Below are 18,627 nucleotides of genomic sequence, written 5' to 3' on the forward strand. Positions count from 1 at the left end.
AAAATGGGGATGAGGGGACAATGCATACCATGAAAAGGGGGGTGAGGGGACCATGCATACAAGGATTTGGGGGTGAGAGGACCATGCATACCAGGAAAAGGGGGGGGTGAGGGGACCATGCATACGAGGAAAGGGGGGTGAGAGGACCATGCATACCAGGATTGAGGGGTGAGGGTACCATGCATACCACGAAAGGGGAGTAAGGGGACCATGCATACCATGAAAGGGGAGTGAGGAGACCATGCATACCACAAAAGAGGGGTGAGGGGAACATGCATACCATGAAATGGGGGTGAGGGGACCATGCATACTATGAAAGGGGAGTGAGGGGACCATGCATACCATGAAAGGGGGTGATGGGACCATGAATACCACGAAAGGGGGTGAGGGGACCATTCATACCATGAAAAGGAGGGTGAGGGGACCATGCATACCATGATAGGGGGGTGAGGGGACCATGCATACCTGGATAGGGGGGTGAGGGGCCATGCATTCCAGGAAAGGGGGGTAAGTGGACCATGCACACCAGGAAAGGGGGGTGAGGGGGACCATGTATACCAGGATTAGGGGAGGAGGGGTAGCATGTATACCAGGATAGGGGCGTGAGAGCACCATGCATACCAGGATAGGGGGGTGAGGGGATCATGCATACCAGGATAGGGGGTGAGGGGACCATGCATTCCAGGAAAGGGGGGTGAGGGGACCATGCATACCAGGAAAGGGGGGTGAGGGGGACCATGTATACCAGGATTGGGGGTGAGGGGTAGCATGTATACCAGGATAGGGGGGTGAGAACATCATGCATACCAGGATAGGGGGGTGAGGGGACCATTCAAACCAGGAAAAAAGGGATGAGAGGACCATGCATACCAGGAATGGGGGTGAGGGGACCATGCATACCAGGATAGGGGGGTTAGAGGACCATGCATACCAGGATACAGGAGTGAGAGGACCATGCATACCAGGATTGTGGGATGAGGGGTACCATGCATACCAGGATTGGGGGATGATGGGTACCATGCATAACAAGATAGGGGGTGAGGGGACCATACATACCAGGATAAGGATAAGGGGGTACCATGCATACCAGGATAGGGATGAGGGAGTACCATGCATACTAGGATTGGGGGGTGAGGGGACCATGCATACCAGGATGAAGAATGGGATGCCATGCATACCAGGATAGGAATGAGGGGTGCCATGCATACCAGGATAGGAGGGTGGCAGCACATACCAGGATGGGAGACCATATACCAATAAAAATGCTCGCCACCCAGGCATAGAACAGGTTCATAGCTAGTATTTATATATTTTTATAACTTTGTCACCATAAAAGGAAGGGGGCCCACACACATTTCTTCAACAGGGGCCCAAAGCTGTCAGTGTCCACCCCTGCTCCCCTGCATCAGAATTTCTCCAGGGTCTCGGCTCCTGGGGATAGCAGAGACCTCAGAGAACATGATTTGGGTCGGATTTAACCTACCCCATTGTTGCGATCGCCGCTATTAACGGTTTCACAATTTTCCATTTAATTTCTCTCTCCTCTGATGTGATTGCACATCAAAGGAGCAAGAAATATGGTCCCCCGATATCCCCCCTGGTACTTCTGTTGTCCCTGCAGGCCCCCCTGAAGTCTCCCGGGCTGCCAGCTTCCTCTTCCAGGCGAAAACGGTGGGTGCATGCACAGTGCACCTGCCGAGATTTGCCGGCCGGCACCCGGCAACAATAGATTTTTTCCTATTGGTTCATTTTGATCACTGTGATAGACCGTATCACAGTGATCAAAATAAAAAAAATAATAAATCACCACCTTAGTTAGGCAAACATTATAAATTAAAAAAAGTATTTATTTCCATTTTCCCATTAGGGTTAGAGTTGGATAAAAGATAGGGTTAGGGTGACGGCTAAAGTTAGGGTTAGGGTTGGGGCTAAAGTTAGGGTTGGGGCTAGAGTTGGGGTTAGGGTTTTGATTATGGCTATGGTTGGGATTAGGGTTGTGATTAGGGTTGGGATTAGGGTTAGGGGTGTGTTAGGGTTAGGTTTGTGGTTAGGGTTATGAATAGTGTTGTGATTAGGGTTAGGGGTGTGCGGAGGTTAGGGTTGGAGTTAGAATTGGGGGATTACACTGTTTAGGCTCATCAGTGGCTCTCCAAACGCGACATGGCGTCCAATCTCAATTCCAGCCAATTCTGCATTGAAAAGGTCAAACAGTGCTACTTCCCTTCCGAGCTCAGCTCTGCACCAAAACAGTGATTTACCCCCATGTACTCAAGTTAAATTGGACAACCTTTGGGATCCAAATTCTCTTGTTACCCTTGTGAAAATAAAAAATTGAGGGCGAAAAGATCATTTTTGTGAAAAAGATATGATTTTTTATTTTTATGTCTCTATATTATAAAGTTCTGTGAAGCACTTGGGGTCCAAAATACTCACCAAACATCTAGATAAGTTCCTTACGGGGTCTACTTTCCAAAATGGTGTCACTTGTGGGGGGTTCCACTGTTTAGGCGCATCAGAGGCTCTCCAAATGCAACATGGTGTCCGATCTCAATTCCAGCTAATTTTGCATTGAAAGGTCAAATGGCGCTCCTTCCCTTCCAAGCTCTGACATGCACCCAAACAGTGGTTTATCTGCATATATGGGGTATCAGTGTACTCAGGACAAATTGTACAACTTTTAACGTTCAATTTCTACTCCTGTTACCCTTGGTAAAAATAAAAAAAATTGGATCTGAAGTAATTTTTTTGTGAAAAAAAGTTAAATGTCCATTTTTTTGTTAAATATTCAAATAACTGTGTAGCCCCTGAAGGGTTAATAAACTTCTTGAATGTGGTTTTGAGCACCTTGAGGGGTGAAGTTTTTAGAATGGTGTGACTTTTTGGTATTTTCTATCATATAGCCCCCTCAAAGTGACTTCAAATGTGATGCTGTCCCTAAAAAAAATGGTGGTTTAAAAATGAGAAATTGCTGTTTTACTTTTAACCCTTATAACTTGCCAAAAAAAAAAAATTTGGGTTCCAAAATTATGTTGATGTAAAGTAAGCATGTGGGAAATGTTACTTAATAAGTAGTTTAAGTGACATATCTCTGTAATTTAAGGGCATAAAGATTCAAAGTTGGAAAATTGAGAAATTTTCAAAATTTTCACCAAATTTCCATTTTTTCACAAATAAAAGTAAGTCATGTCAAATAAATTTTATCACTATCATGAAGTATAATATGTCATGATAAAACAGTGTCAGAATCACGGGGATCCATGGAAGTGTTCCAGAGTTAATACCTCATAAAAGGACAGTGGTCAGAAATGTAAAAATTGGCTGGTCATTAACCTGCATACCACCCTTGGGGGTAAAGGGTTTAAATAGGGTGTGCAATCAGGAACTCAGGGTGGTAACTGACAGGAAACTCAGGGTGGAGACATCAACAACAACAAAGGTACAACAACATAGGTAAATTATATTAATACGGTCTTAGAAAAATGGAGCAACAACGTCTATTAGCAAATCTATATACACAACCTCAACAACATATCACTGGAAGTATGATGATAAATTGCAAAGTATGAAGATTAAAAAATAAATCTTTATTGATATATCATAAAAAATTGAATAAAATATTGGATCAAGCTACTGGAACAAAAAAGAAGAGATCACAAACAAGTAGAAAAGCACCACCGATGGCTCATTGCAGCTAATGCCGTCAGTTGAACAGAGATACCGCAGGCATAAAACCTTTGTTCTTGCAGGTGCACACCAAAGCCAGATGAATAATCTAAATAGAAGAATAAAGGTGGCACTCACCGGAATGAAGTCAAAATTTAATTGGTCAAAAAATGCTTAAAACATCTTAGCCAGGCGGGGGGCTGACAGATGCAAAAATGACGGCCGTTTCACGCTGTATTGCGCTTCTACGGGTCACTGTTTTACATAGCCTGATATAGCGTCTTAAATATCCGGAATGAAGAGATGATTGGATGTAACGATTCATTGAAGTGAAGTGCCCGCTTTGCCCCACCAATGAATTGTTACATCCAATCATCTCTTCACTCCGGATATTTAAGACACTACATCACTGTCAAACTCTAATATCGGCATTTAACGCGCGCTTCCGACCATTGGGTCACAAATCTACCCACCAATGACACGCGTCATGTGATTGCGGGTCACCGGTGGGTGGCATGATAACCAGAGGTGTTGTGAATTCACTTTCTGGTCTGCCTCTGGTTGCTGGTGAGGGTGGTGAAGCTGGTTGTATTGACAGAGGAGTTATGAGTTCTCTTTCCGCGCTCCCTCTGGTGGTTGCAGAAGGTAATGAAGCTGATCTAATTAACAGAGACCTGCCACCTGATAATGAGGACAACGATTGGACATCTGGAGTCTCTGACTGGATTTAAGACAGCCGACTCCCTCTAGCCCCTGCAGGTGATTTTTCCTACCTCCTGATGTCTTAGTTTCCAGTTCATTCCCTGCCTTCTCAAGCTAAGTGTTCTTTGCTATTGTTCACATTTGATTTGGTTTTGTCTATTCAGTTTTGTGTGGTCAGCCAGCCCCGGCTGGGGCTGTGCTGAATTTCCATTCTTATGTTACTGTTTGTGCCAGTTTGCTTTTTGTCCCTTGTTAGATTGGCCTCTTTTTGCTCTGTTTTCAGAATGTGCTGGAGTGCTGATGTAGTGCGTGGGGTCTAGGGCTTCAGGGTTTTTTTTGCTGTCAGAGGTGTTGGACATTTTTGCAGGGTTTTTTTGGCGTGGCTGCGGACAGTGTCTTTCCTTTCCTGTCCTTTCTGGCTAGTGTGGGCCCCATCATTTGCTCAGCCTGTTTTCCTGCCTGAGTTTGTCTTTTCATTTTGTCTCGCCGGCGATGCGTATTTGGGGGCTGCCTATTCCTTTGGGGTCTGCTCTGGGGCAGTTTGGATTTCCCCTTTTCTTGCTTTGGGCTTGTTTGGTCCTCCGGCTGTGTCGAGGCATCTAGAATCATCGTAGGTACGCTCCTTGGCTACAGCTAGTTGTGTGGATAGGATCAGGGGTCTGCAATCCGCTTAGTTACCAACCTCTCTGGTTTTCTGTGGCTTAGCTTGGTCTTGTTTTCCTTCTCGGTGACCCAATCATAACACAGAGATCTCCTGGAGACCTCTAAGGTTGTCACTGATGGCTTGCCGTGAGCATTGCCTAGTGGTCGACAGTCATAGCAAGCGAGTAATTCAGCTACATATAAGCAATCTGATCATTGCCTATATGTAGCAGAGCCAATCAGCCTATGGCAGCAGTCTCCCATGGAGACAATTGAAGCATGCCAAAAGTAAAAAAAAGTTTAAAAAAATATTTAAAAAAATACAAAATACAAAAGTTCAAATCACCCTCCTTTTGCACCATTCAAAATAAAACAATAAAAAAAAATCAAGCATACACATACCTGGTATCACCGTGTTCAGAATTGCCCAATGTATCAATTAAAAAAGGATTAACCCTATAGGTAAATGGCGTAGCGAGAAAAAGTAAAAACCCCAGAATTTCGTTTTCTTTGGTCGCCGCGACATTGCATTAAAATGCAATAACTGATTATTAAAAGATCGTATCTGTACCAAAATGGTTCCATTAAAACGTCAGCTCGGCCAGCAAAAAATAAGCCCTCACCCAACCCGACCTGAGATCATGAAAAATGGAGACCCTGCGGGAATGGAAAAATTGTGCAATTTGTTTCTTTTTTAACAAACTTTGGATAATTTTTCACCACTTAGATGTGTCTATGAACTCATAATGACCTGGACAATCATAATGGCAGGTCAGTTTTAGCATTTAGTGAACATGGTGAAAAAAAACAAAAAACAAGTGTGGCTTTGGGAAGAAAGGGAGCAAACAACAGAAGTGCAAAAACGAAAATGGGCTCCGGCGTGAAAGTGTTAATCTGACTTACCAGAAGGGGGGCATCACAACCACATTAGAGTTAAAGGGATATGTCTGATTGGTATACATCCATCATGCAACAAATACAATTTGTAACAAATCTGTCACCAGATCCAACAATGCAGATGAGCTCAAGGCTGCTATCAAAGCCACCTGGGCTTCCATAACACCTCAGCAGTGCCACAGGCTGATCACCTCCATGGTACGCCACATTGATGAAGTAATTGATGCAAAAGGAGCCCCAACCAAGTATTGAGTGCATTTACTGAACATACATTTCAGTAGGCCAACATTTCGGATTTTAAAATCATTTTTCCAACTGGTGCAAAGGACAGTCAGGGCAGTAGTCGTGGCAGAGCTTATCGGGCTTTGCAGGCCCTGACCTCCCTTTACATAAAAATCATGTTTCTCTTTCAGCTTACTTACCTCTCCATTCTCTGCACCATCAGGGTTCTTCCTTTGCTCTCTAAGGTCACCTGTAAAGATAATGTAAAATATGATGTAAGATTCCCCTGATTATCACTATTTCTGGAACATTCCAGACTCTTCTGTTCACACTCAAACACGCTGTAGATTTGACCCCCCCTTCCTTTCCCCCTGCCTGCATCTTCATTTACAGCTTGTAACACTACACTAGCTCCCTCCTCCCTCCACGAATGTTAACTAGCAGAAAGGAACGTTCTTTGTCTAAGCACATGTGGTCGTATGTATGTATGGGAGATATTAAAGAGGCCATAGTTCTGGCTCTGTCAGTAACAGAAAAATGAAACTGACATATCTGGGACATGCATCGACTAAGCTTCATGGCCTGGGTTTTTCACGGCTCCAGCACCAACAGAACCAGAAAAATGGATTTCTCCTGAACCGTGTGAAATAACTAGTTTGAGTTTGGTTTTGAATGGTCGCCAGCGACAAACTGGAAAAGATATTACTATGTGCATTTCTATATGAGGTACCCTCTGCAAAATATGGTTATTATAAGTTTCAGAACCAGATCTGTAACTATGAGCTGGGTATGGACTGTCACAAGCCAGCCCCTTTGGTGATGTCACCAGCCCAAAGTTATAAGGTATTTTCCCCTACCCCCTCTCTTACTCTAACCTGGGATGCCGTGCCAATAAGATCTCAAATGAATGGTGATGTTTGGCTCCTCCTCCCCGCATGGTTCTGCCTGAAATGATCTAAGCAATATGTAAGTTTATCTGTTTTTAAATCCCTTATATTTGTAGTTGCATTGTACATACTGTTATTGTCTCATATTGTAAAACCTTTTTATCTTCTGTAAACACTACCCATCTTTTGGGAATAAACTATAAAATTTATTAGGTCTGTCTCCTTGCTCTGCGACAAATTCACGTGCCTATAGACTAATTACACTACTGATTTGGGTTGGCTTCAAACCCCTCTATTAATTTTAAATATTGATAAGAGAAATCATAAGCTGGTGGCAGCGAAGTGTGCTCTGGACAGGCGGGTTAGCTGGCAGTGAAGGAAAGGGGTTCTATAAGCTGATTTGTCTGGCTGCGGCCAGGACTAGTTATAATTCCCTCACTGCAGTGGCCTAATAGCCAGTGCATAACAAGCAGCCTGTCCGGTGACAAATTATCCTAGGTGTAGTTCCCTGACTGACTTGAGGGTAAGGGGGGCGCCGGAGACCTGCGAGTTCCAAAGTGGAACTGAAAAGTGGGATATACATGGAATCCCAGCAGCCTGTAACCTATTGTTCCAGAGGTGGGATAACCAAAATAAGCCCCTCTGCAGTAAATTGTTAGGGCAAGGCTAGCCTGCTTTTTTTTATCACATGGTGGCAGCGATGGGATAACAAAGATAAGACCCCCTGTGTCTGTGAGAGCCATGTGCAGCCAAAGGTCACACCCCCTGATCGTGACATCACCTTTGGCCATTTGTGAAATAACAGAGACACAGTTCAGCTGTAACCCAAAACGCAAAAGTTTACTCTCATATCTTTGCAGCACATCCAGGTTCAATACCGCATCTACAGCAGATTCCACATTACACATCACTCCAGCTTTCACTTCACTTGTCTCCCTGTCACACAGCTCGAGGTTGGGTCGTACCATCCTGTACGTTTTCTTGGCTTCCTCGCTGTCCAGACTCACTGCCACCGGGTGTTTCCTCAGCCATTTTTCCCTGGATCTGAGGGCATCAGCCCATGCTATGACCTGCCACATGGTAAGTGACCCACCCACCCGTCCGGCCGGCCATGTCTTCTCCTGTAGCTTACACACTTGTAGCTCCTGCAGCTGTGACTGTGCTGTCCCACTTGCTCTGGATATCTGAGCGCTTGCTTGAACATAAAGTTACGGGGTATCTAAGTTGCCCGGGCTATTAGCCCACCCAAGCTCTATGGGCATCCTCTCCCTTCTACCACTAATCAGGAAACTCCCTTCCCCTAACTACAATGCCCCCTCCTATATTAACTATTTACACTAATACACTACCGTGCTAAACTAGGTGCATTGAAATGATCCCATCTAGTGGCCTAATGCTAATATTACACTTTTTCTGTACAACACACATATTACAGCATATCAGCACATACTAATGACATACGTAATACCAATAAATATAAACATATATATACATTTTGTAGGCTTTACACCGGGACATGCTTAGGGGTCCAGGATGGCTACCGTGACTCCCTTACACTGGTGTTATAAAGTATTCTAATTTACTGAGATAATGACTTTTGGGTTTTCATTGGCTGAAAGCTGTAATCATCAACGTCAACAGAAATAAACACTTGAAATAGATCACTATGTTTGTAATGACTCTGTATAATGTATGAGTTTCACTTTTTGTATTTAAGAATTAAAATAAATTAACTTTTTGATGATATTCTAATTTTATGAGAAGAACCTGTAGTTGCATATAGTTTCCCCCAGTCTTTTCTTCTGTAATAAACAAACTTTATTGATAACACAAAGTAATATGCATGATAAAATGAATAAAATCAAAAAGGGAGTTTGGGACACAAGATCCCTTCTGCCCAGGTGACAGATAATAGATATGCTGTACATTGCAATCAGAATATCTGTAACGACAGAGGACCGATGAACTAAGGTCTATCCAAAGAATTGAAGGAGATGGATATAGAAAATATTAGTGTCCTGTAGCGACAAAATGATATGATATATCAGTCTGCAGTGTGATTTCCTATAAGTGTGTTCTAGAAGTGTGAAGATTCATTTAAGAATTAAAACCAGAAGGATGTATACAGACTGTGCCCTGCTACCTGCCACCATCGCACTCTAACAAGCATCTCTATTCTTCTGACAGGTATGTCCATCCACCCAGCTCTCCTGCTCTCCTGCTGTCTGTCTATGAAGGGCACACAGTGCATCACCCAGCTTTGCACATAGACTTGCCTCTGCACCTAGCATTCACATGGTATGTCCATCCACCCAGCTCTCCTGCTCTCCTGCTGTCTGTCTATGAAGGGCACACAGTGCATCACCCAGCTTTGCACATAGACTTGCCTCTGCACCTAGCATTCACATGGTATGTCCATCCACCCAGCTCTCCTGCTCTCCTGCTGTCTGTCTATGAAGGGCACACAGTGCATCACCCAGCTTTGCACATAGACTTGCCTCTGCACCTAGCATTCACATGGTATGCCTTTCAGCTAACCCCAGCTTACCCCAGTGTTATTTATGACCTTGTTTACTCTGGCTTGATCATATACATCTGGTCCACTCTTAATTGTCTGGCCAAGATGAGCAGAGACCACTCCTCTCTGCTTCACACCTGACTGCACTTAGTTGTACATATATTGCAGAGCACAAGTCTGCATAAAGACTTCAGTCTGCAGTGTGATTTCTATAAGTGTGTTCTAGAAGTGTGAAGATTAATTTAGGAATTAAAACCAGAATTGGAACTGAAGGTAACTGAAGGTAACTGTACAGTCACTGTAAACAATGTTTCTGTTTGTTTTCACTTTCACCCCAATAATCCTTCACTTTCTGCTAATTCCCCTAATCCCTACTCCTAGTAAGGAACTGTTCATCTCTTCTTCAATCCTCCCCATCCACCTCACCTCCGCCTCAAAACTGTTCCTTAACATACAATCCTCTGTCTCCAAACACAGACAGCCCCCTCATGCCCTCTCCTGCTCCCACCTGCTAACATTTTCTCTGCTCCTTCTCACTGCTGGTGATATCTCTCCAAATCCTGGTCCTCCTCACCACATTCCCACAGTCATTTCTACCTCCCATCCACGCTCTATCACAACCTTCCGTAACCTCTCCAACCTTATACCCATTCACTCAGCCCCCGCTTCCCCAGTCCCACTAACAGGAGCTCTGTGGAACCCTCGCTCTGTCTGCAACAAGCTTTCCTACATCCATGATCTTTTTGTCACTACCAAACTTTCCTTCCTCGCCATCACCGAAACCTGGCTCACCCCTTCTGACACAGCCTCTCCTGTTGCACTTTCATATGGTGGCTACCACCTTTCTCACACCCCCCGCCCCAGCAGCAAACATGGCGGAGGAGTTGGTTTTCTCCTGTCAGATACCTGCTCCTTCACCCCAATCCCACTGCCACCCTCTGTTACCCTCCCTTCCTTTGAGGTGCACTCTGTGCGCATCTACTCCCCCTCCAACCTCCAACTGGCTGTCATCTACCGCCCCCCAGGGCCAGCCACCACCTTCTCTGACCACTTCACCACCTGGTTACTTCATTTCCTTTCCGCGGACATCCCTACTATCATCATGGGCGACTTCAACATCCCCATTGACACTTCCCTCTCAGCTGCCACTAAACTTCTATCTCTCACTTCCTCCTTCGGCCTCACTCAATGGTCTTCTACATCCACCCATAAAGATGGCCACACACTGGACCTCATCTTTACCCGCCTCTGCTCCCTATCTAACCTCTCTAACTCACCTCTCCCTCTCTCTGACCACAACCTGCTCACATTCTCTTCCCTCTTCACTCCATGTCTACAATCCCCACCCCACAAACTTTCACACCCTCGCAGGAATCTTAAACACCTTGACCTACACTCATTCTCTGAATCCCTCCTCCCTCTCACAGATATAAGTTCCTTACACAATGCAGATGACGCTGCTGCTCTATATAACACCACAATAGCTGTAGCTTTGGAATCCGCTGCCCCACTTACACATACCAAAACTCGCAAAATCAACAGACAGCCCTGGCACACCAGCCTGACCAAAGAGCTGAGGCGAGCTTCCAGGGCTGCTGAGCGCAGATGGAAAAGATCCCACTCCAACGAGCACTTCATCGCATTCAAACAGTCCCTCACTACTTTCAAGACCACACTCGCCACAGCTAAACAAACCTACTTCTCATCTCTCATATCCTCCCTGTCTCACAACCCTAAACAGTTATTCAACAGCTTCAATTCTCTCCTCCGCCCCCCAGCACCTCCTCCCTCCCCACTCATCTCAGCTGAAGACTTTGCCTCATTTTTCAAGCAGAAAATTGATAACATCAGGGACAGTTTTGGTCAACAACCCCCAGAGCCCTTCCTCCTGACTTCCCAGCCCTCCACCTTCAAAACCAACTTCTCCACCATTACAGAAGATCGACTCTCCACTCTACTCTCAAGATCACATCTCACCACCTGTGCACTCGACCCGATCCCATCCCACTTCATACCAAACCTCACCACAGTCTTCATCCCAACCCTAACCCATCTCTTCAACCTATCACTAACAACTGGTGTTTTCCCCTCAAGCTTTAAACATGCCTCCATCACACCTATCCTCAAAAAGCCCTCTCTTGACCCATCCTCTATATCTAGCTATCGCCCTATATCACTTCTCCCCTACGCCTCCAAGCTACTGGAACAACACGTCTACCTTGAACTGTCCTCCCATCTCTCTTCTTGCTCCCTCTTCGACCGCTTACAATCTGGCTTCCAGTCACACCACTCCACTGAAACTTCCCTTACTAAGGTCACCAATGACCTCTTAACCGCCAAGAGCAAGCGACACTACTCTGTCCTCCTCCTCCTGGACCTGTCGGCTGCCTTTGACACAGTGGACCATTCCCTATTATTACAGACCCTCTCATCCCTCGGCATCACAGGCTTGGCCCTATCCTGGATCTCATCATACCTAACAGACCGGACATTCAGCGTCTCCCACTCACACACCACCTCCTCACCTCGCCCACTATCTGTCGGAGTCCCACAAGGTTCAGTCCTTGGGCCCCTGCTGTTCTCTATTTACACCTTTGGCCTGGACAGCTCATAGAATCTCATGGCTTTCAGTATCATCTTTACGCTGATGACACACAGATCTACATCTCTGGACCAGATATCACCTCCCTACTAAACAGAATCCCTCAATGTCTGTCCACTATTTCATCCTTCTTCTCCGCTAGATTTCTGAAACTCAACATGGACAAAACAGAATTCATCATCTTTCCCCCATCTCACGTGACCCCCCTACGAACCTATCAATTACAGTAAATGACTGCCCACTCTCCCCAGTCCCACAAGCTCGCTGCCTCGGAGTAATCCTTGATGCTAATCTCTCCTTCAAACCACATATCCAAGCCCTTTCCACTTCCTGCCGACTTCAACTCAAAAATATTTCACGAATCCGTTCATTCCTCACCCAAGAATCTGCAAAAACCCTAGTCCATGCCCTCATCATCTCTCGCCTTGACTACTGCAACCTCATGCTCTGTGGCCTCCCCTCAAACACTCTCGCACCCTTCCAATCTATTCTAAACTCTGCTGCCCGACTAATCCACCTGTCCCCCCGCTATTCCCCAGCTTCTCCCCTCTGTCAATCCCTTCACTGGCTCCCAATTGCCCAGAGACTCCATTACAAAACCCTAACCATGACATACAAAGCCATCCACAACCTGTCTCCTCCATACATCTGTGACCTCGTCTCCCGGTACTTTCCCGCACGCAACCTCCGATCCTCACAAGATCTCCTTCTCTACTCCCCTCTTATCTCCTCTTCCCACAATCGCATACAAGATTTCTCTCGCGCATCACCCCTACTCTGGAACTCTCTACCACAACATATCTGACTCTCACCTACCATCAAAACCTTCAAAAAGAGCCTGAAGACCCACCTCTTCCGACAAGCCTACAACCCGCAGTAACCACCGATCGACCAAACCGCTGCACGACCAGCTCTACCCTCGCCTACTGTATTATCACCCATCGCTTGAAGATTGTGAGCCCTCGCGGGCAGGGTCCTCTCTCTTCCTGTACCAGTTATGACTTGTATTGTTTAAGATTATTGTACTTGTTTTTATGTATACTCCTCCTTACATGTAAAGCGCCATGGAATAAATGGCGCTATAACAATAAATAATAATAATAATAATAATAATAATAATAATAATTAGTGTCCTGTAGCGACAAAATGATATGAATAGAACATACAGCAATAAATAAATTACAATAGAAACCACCCTACTGAATGTAAAGTATCCTGAGTGTGATAACTTGCATTGCATAAAAATACCGTAGTTATCTGGAGTGGGATAACTAGCATCTTTGACACCAAAGACTGAATGCATTACTTCTTCTATCATAAATGATTTTGAGACTTGAAGATGCTCTTTGAGGGCTTTTTTGACTACTTTGCTTATTGAATTCTACACTTGCTATAGCTCTGGTTTCACAACTCTGAAAATAGTAATTTTTAGTGCTAAACTTCCAGCTTGAGTTGACATACTTTATTTCAGTACTGAAAAAACTCCTGAAATACTTATAAGAACTTCTTATACTCTTAAGTGATTTTTCACAGACATAAATATATAACATTTCTCTGCCCGCTCTAGGATAAGAAATAAATGTTCTTTGATGGATCAAGTGTAGTTTCTAAACATAAAGCTCTTTTCTCTTGATAAGGAATTCTGTCTGCTACTCAACAAGACTTATGCATTTACCAGGCCAGATTAAGACGACAGGCAAAGCTACAGCCTGCAGCTTGTTTTTCTGTTTTCCAACAAACTTGGCAGTATGGCAAGCCCTATCTTATATAAACAGGATACTTTCACTTAACACACTGTCATGGATATTTTATATGCTGCTCTTTTCCTCTAATACACAGTAAACCTGTCCAAGTATTACTTTCTGATGACAACCTTCCACAAAAAACCTATGTAGGTTGATGTTTCAAATTCATTTTTCACCTTTGAACCAGTCACGGAAAAGTAATTTTCCAGGCACCTCCTATTATTACTCGGCTACATATTGGATCAAATCCTAGTGATGGGAATACCATAATAGTGTTTTTGCTCTCCCTGTCTGAGCATGTTTTTTTCACAGTGTAAGCAGATTGAAATTGTATTTTTGTTATTTGTGCCAAGGTTTTTGGAGACAATGACATTTCCAATAATCTGCATTGTCTTTGCATGACCAGATTCAATAGAGATTCAACTCTTCGTTTTTTTTCATGAACTGGCCCATACAATTATAATGCAACAAACTGAGGAATTTTCTCCATTTTCTCCCCTTTGAAGAATTTTATATTTTAAAAAAGTTAATCAAGCTTAAATTCTTCTCCAGTCTCTGCCTGGGGGTCAGTGTACAAAATCCATCTGTCAGGAACACTGCACTGCACTTGCTCACTGAGCCAGTGCGCATGTCCTGAGTTGAACAAACTATGCTCAAAGATACTTGTGGAGCGGGGTGCAGTGGTGGAGATGCGTGCTTCAGGTAAACAGGACCTGAAGCACGTGACTGCTAGGGGAGTGTCTGGGGGGGGAGACAAGCCCCGGGGCTCCGGAGACCAGCGCTCGGGCTAAAGATGCCCAGAGAGTAGTCAGGCAGGCGCAGGTCTGAGCCAGGATATGGCACAGTACAGGAGGGGAAAGACAGGGACATGGTCAGTCATAAAGAAGAGTCTGAAAACCTGAGATAGCAGCTTGATACAGGCAGGAGCAATTGAATGGAAGGTCAGGGACAGGAAAAGGTCATAACAGAGAAGCAAAACAAGTACAGAGGCAGGCAGCAATATCAGAAACAGGAACGGACCAGGTCATACACGAGCAAACATACACAGCCAGACAGTATCCACACATACACAGAGGTCAATAACTAAGCCGAGGTCAAAAGTATCACTGATAACAGACAGAGCCCAAATGAGGCTATTTAAAGTGCTCCCAGAATCAGAGAGAGGCCAAAACCATTAACCCCTGTATGACTAAACCAGAATTCACATACAGATCATGACAATATCTCCCTCTCAGTGGAGGGGCCACTGTACCCCCAGCAGGCCCGGATTGGTAATATGCCCAACCGGGCATTTTCCCACTGGGCCGCTGTCATGTGGGCCGTGGGCGCCAGCGCCTGTTCATCTGGCCACTTGCCAGCTGATGCGGCCACTGGCCTGGCTGTTGTTCCTGTCGCCAGCCCTCTGCGGGCAAGGCGGTTATAGTTTCCAACCCTCCTGGGATTTTTCTATCCTGCACTGCAGGGAGATAAGCCGCCACGCCCCACCCATCCTCGCCCTAGCTTGAGACCTCCCCCCGCCCCGCAGCCACTCACAGCTTTGCTTGCCTGCTCTTGCCTTTGTCCAGGCCCCTGATCATGTGACCCCTGACTCCGTCCCTCCTGTGACCTCATCACAGGTCCTGTGCGAACAGCCCTGCCTCTTGGTGTCTGGCGGACTCTGCTGTGCTGGTTGTCATGGTGCTGGATGAGGTAAGTATGTGTGGGGTCAGGAGGGATTTACAGGGTAGATGTAGCAGAGCTGTGTGTGTATGAGGTGCACAGAGCGGAGTCGTGTGTGTACAAGGTGTACGGAGCAGAGCTGGATGTGTACGAGGTGTACGGAGCGGAGCTGGATGTGTACGAGGTGTACGGAGCAGAGCCGCATGTACGAGGTGTACAGAACGGAGCCGCGTGTGTACGTGGTGTACGGAGTGGAGCCGCGCGTGTACGAGGTGTACGGAGAGGAGCCACGCGTGTACGAGGTGTACGGAGAGGAGCCGCGCGTGTACGAGGTGTACGGAGAGGAGCCGCGCGTGTACGAGGTGTACGGAGAGGAGCCGTGCGTGTACGAGTGTACGGAGAGGAGCCGCGCGTGTACGAGGTGTACTGACCGTAGCCGTGTGTGTACTCGGTGTATGGAGCGGAGCCACGTGTGTATGGGGTATACAGAGCGGAGCCGTGTGTGTTCAGAGTGGAGCCATATGTGTACGGGATGTACGGAGCGGAGTCAAGTGTGTACGAAGCATACAAAGCAGGCTTTTCCCACGGACACAGGAGTACACTGCGGAGCCCCGAGGAGCATTTTAAAACTCATACATGACGTTCCACCGGAAGTGATATGCTGGAAGCTGACCGGAAATTAGATAATTTCATGAGGAGATTGTGATGGAACTAGGAATGCTTCAGTTCCATCACCATGTCCTCCTCTGACAGCGCAGACAGCAGGATCACCTTGGAATCGGGGATGCCGGTCATGTGAGCGGATCATGATATGTCCTGCTTCAGGAGGCTCAGGTGGGCACTACAATGGGAGCCGGGCTGCTATAGTATCTTTATAGAATCTTTATTTCTTTCTCTCATTTTCTTTCTCATTCTCTGTTCTGTCTTTCCCTCATTTTCTTTCTTTCTCTTTATAATCTTTCTTTTTTCTTTCTACATCGCTACATCTGAACATAGCCCAAGTGGTGAAGGAAAATTTCTGTTTCAGGTTATTAATTTTACCTTATATAAAAGACATTACCCTGGAAAGAATGTTCTTTCACAGATTTCCCAGGAAAATCCATTTTGGTTTAGTTTTTGTATGTTTTATTGTGCACCTGTAAAAATGGTGTAATACTCGGGCAACATTGTTCACGGCTGTGACCTGGGAGTCAGAAATGCTTCCAGGGGTCTTCAACATGATTTTCCCATGTCACGTGACAGAGGTGCATCCAGGATTTCTGGAACCTGGGGCAAGAATCAGTTCGGCACACATGCGATTTACACACTTAGTCATGCTTCTCTCCCTAATGCTCTCAAAGTTCAGTGAAAAACTGAGAGAAGCAGGAAGAGAAGCTTGCTGTCACAGGACCATAAGTATGAAAATCGCATATGAGTGAAGTGTCCATGTGATGACTACTGCAACCTGCAGAGCTGAATCCTGACGTTGCAGCTTCTGAATTCTCACAACTAATGTACTGCACACTTTTAGGATTCTCCCGTACCGATGGCAAGAGTACACGGTCATGTCAGCACAAGCATGTGATTTATATACTTCTGGCCGAATTCCGACTAGACGTGCCTGGCCTCGCTCTGTTCATTTTCATTGCATGAGGCCACACATGTCTAGTCAGCACATGACCGCATGTATGTTAATTACCGACACAAGAGAATCCTAACAGAGTTCAGTGAGCACTGTGAAAATTCAGATGTCTGCAGTCACATATAATGACTGCAGACTCAGCACAAACCTGGACAACACCTTTATTGCTCCAAACAAATAAAAACATGAAAATTAGTCAGTATCCAAAATAATATTTACATCCAGGTACCTTATAGATGACGTCGTCTCTGGAGTTGTTCTCCTTTTCTTCTTCTTGTCCAGACCCCATGATGAGATTTCTCATCCTCAGCCGTCTCTGCAGACTTCCATCTTCTCTGGTCTTCTGCAACAAATCTCCACACGACGCCCTTAAAGATAGAAGTGTCATTATAATGCTCCTAAATAAAAATATCTGCAATACACTGTCGCCTCACGCTATTCCCCTCCCTCCTCATTCTGTCTCCTCTAACATCTCACCTGTTCACCATACTGTCTCCTCATATATTTACCCCCTCACTCACTATACTGTCTGCTCATACATATTCCTGACTCCCCATATTGGGTCTGCACACATTCCCCATACTGTGTCCACATACATTCACCCGTTCGCTCCCCATACTGTCTGCACCCATCCTCACTCACCATAGTGTGTCTGCACCTATCCTCCATACTGTTTCCTCATATATTCCCTCATACATACATATTCTTCATTGTGTCCTCATATCTCCACACACATTAAATCCCCCATCCCCACTCCAAATCCTCAACACACATTAAAACCCCCATCCCCATGCCAAATCCCCCCCACACATTAAGTACCCCCCATCCCCACTTTAAATCTCCTCACATTAAATAACCCCCATCCCCACTCCAAATCCCCTCACACATTATGTTCCCCCATCCCCACTCCAAATCCCCCACACATTAAATAACCCCCCAATCCCCACTACAAATCCCCCCTCATTATGTTCCCCCTTCCTCACATCAAATCCCCACACACATTAAATAAACCCCCATCCCCTCTCCAAATCTCCCCCATCACCACTCTAAATCCTCCCACACATTAAATAAACCCCATCCCCACTCCAAATCTCTCCTCACATTATGTTCCCCCATCCCTACTCCAAATCCCCCCACACATTAATTAACCCCCCAACCCACTCTAAATCCCCCCCACACATTATGTTCCCCTATCCCCACTCCAAATCCCCACACACATTAAATAAACACCATCCCCACTCCAAATCTCCCCCCACATTATGTTCCCCCCATCCCCACTCCAAATCCCCCCTATTCTTCGGTGGTTTCTTCAGCTCCACAGTGGAGCACTGCCTTACCACCAATGTTTGCTCTGGGCGCTGGCGAGTGACGTAAGCAGCGTGATCACATGACATGATCACGCTGCTGACGTCGCTCTGACCAGGCGGTCAGAGCTTCAATTGTAGAATTAGTAGAATTGATCCCTTTGA

General features: G+C 45.6%; 1 protein-coding gene across 10 annotated transcripts in view; it reads right to left on the reverse strand.

The window, feature by feature from the left end:
* The window catches only part of GULP1 (GULP PTB domain containing engulfment adaptor 1), a 1,494,945-nt gene that overhangs the window by 1,181,534 nt on the left and 294,784 nt on the right, over positions 1–18,627 (reverse strand). For 5 of the 10 annotated variants that reach the window (XM_073558203.1, XM_073558197.1, XM_073558202.1 and 2 more), the window contains exon 2: positions 6,327–6,376. The exons of the other annotated variants lie outside the window; for them this stretch is intronic. The gene's annotated coding sequence lies outside the window, so the exon portion shown is untranslated. The remainder of the gene's footprint in view (positions 1–6,326; positions 6,377–18,627) is intronic. 10 annotated transcript variants of the gene reach the window in all.

Source organism: Dendrobates tinctorius, unplaced genomic scaffold (assembly GCF_039654945.1).
Source record: "Dendrobates tinctorius isolate UK_male_01 unplaced genomic scaffold, ASM3965494v1 ptg000254l, whole genome shotgun sequence".
Taxonomy (NCBI): Eukaryota; Metazoa; Chordata; class Amphibia; order Anura; family Dendrobatidae; genus Dendrobates; species Dendrobates tinctorius.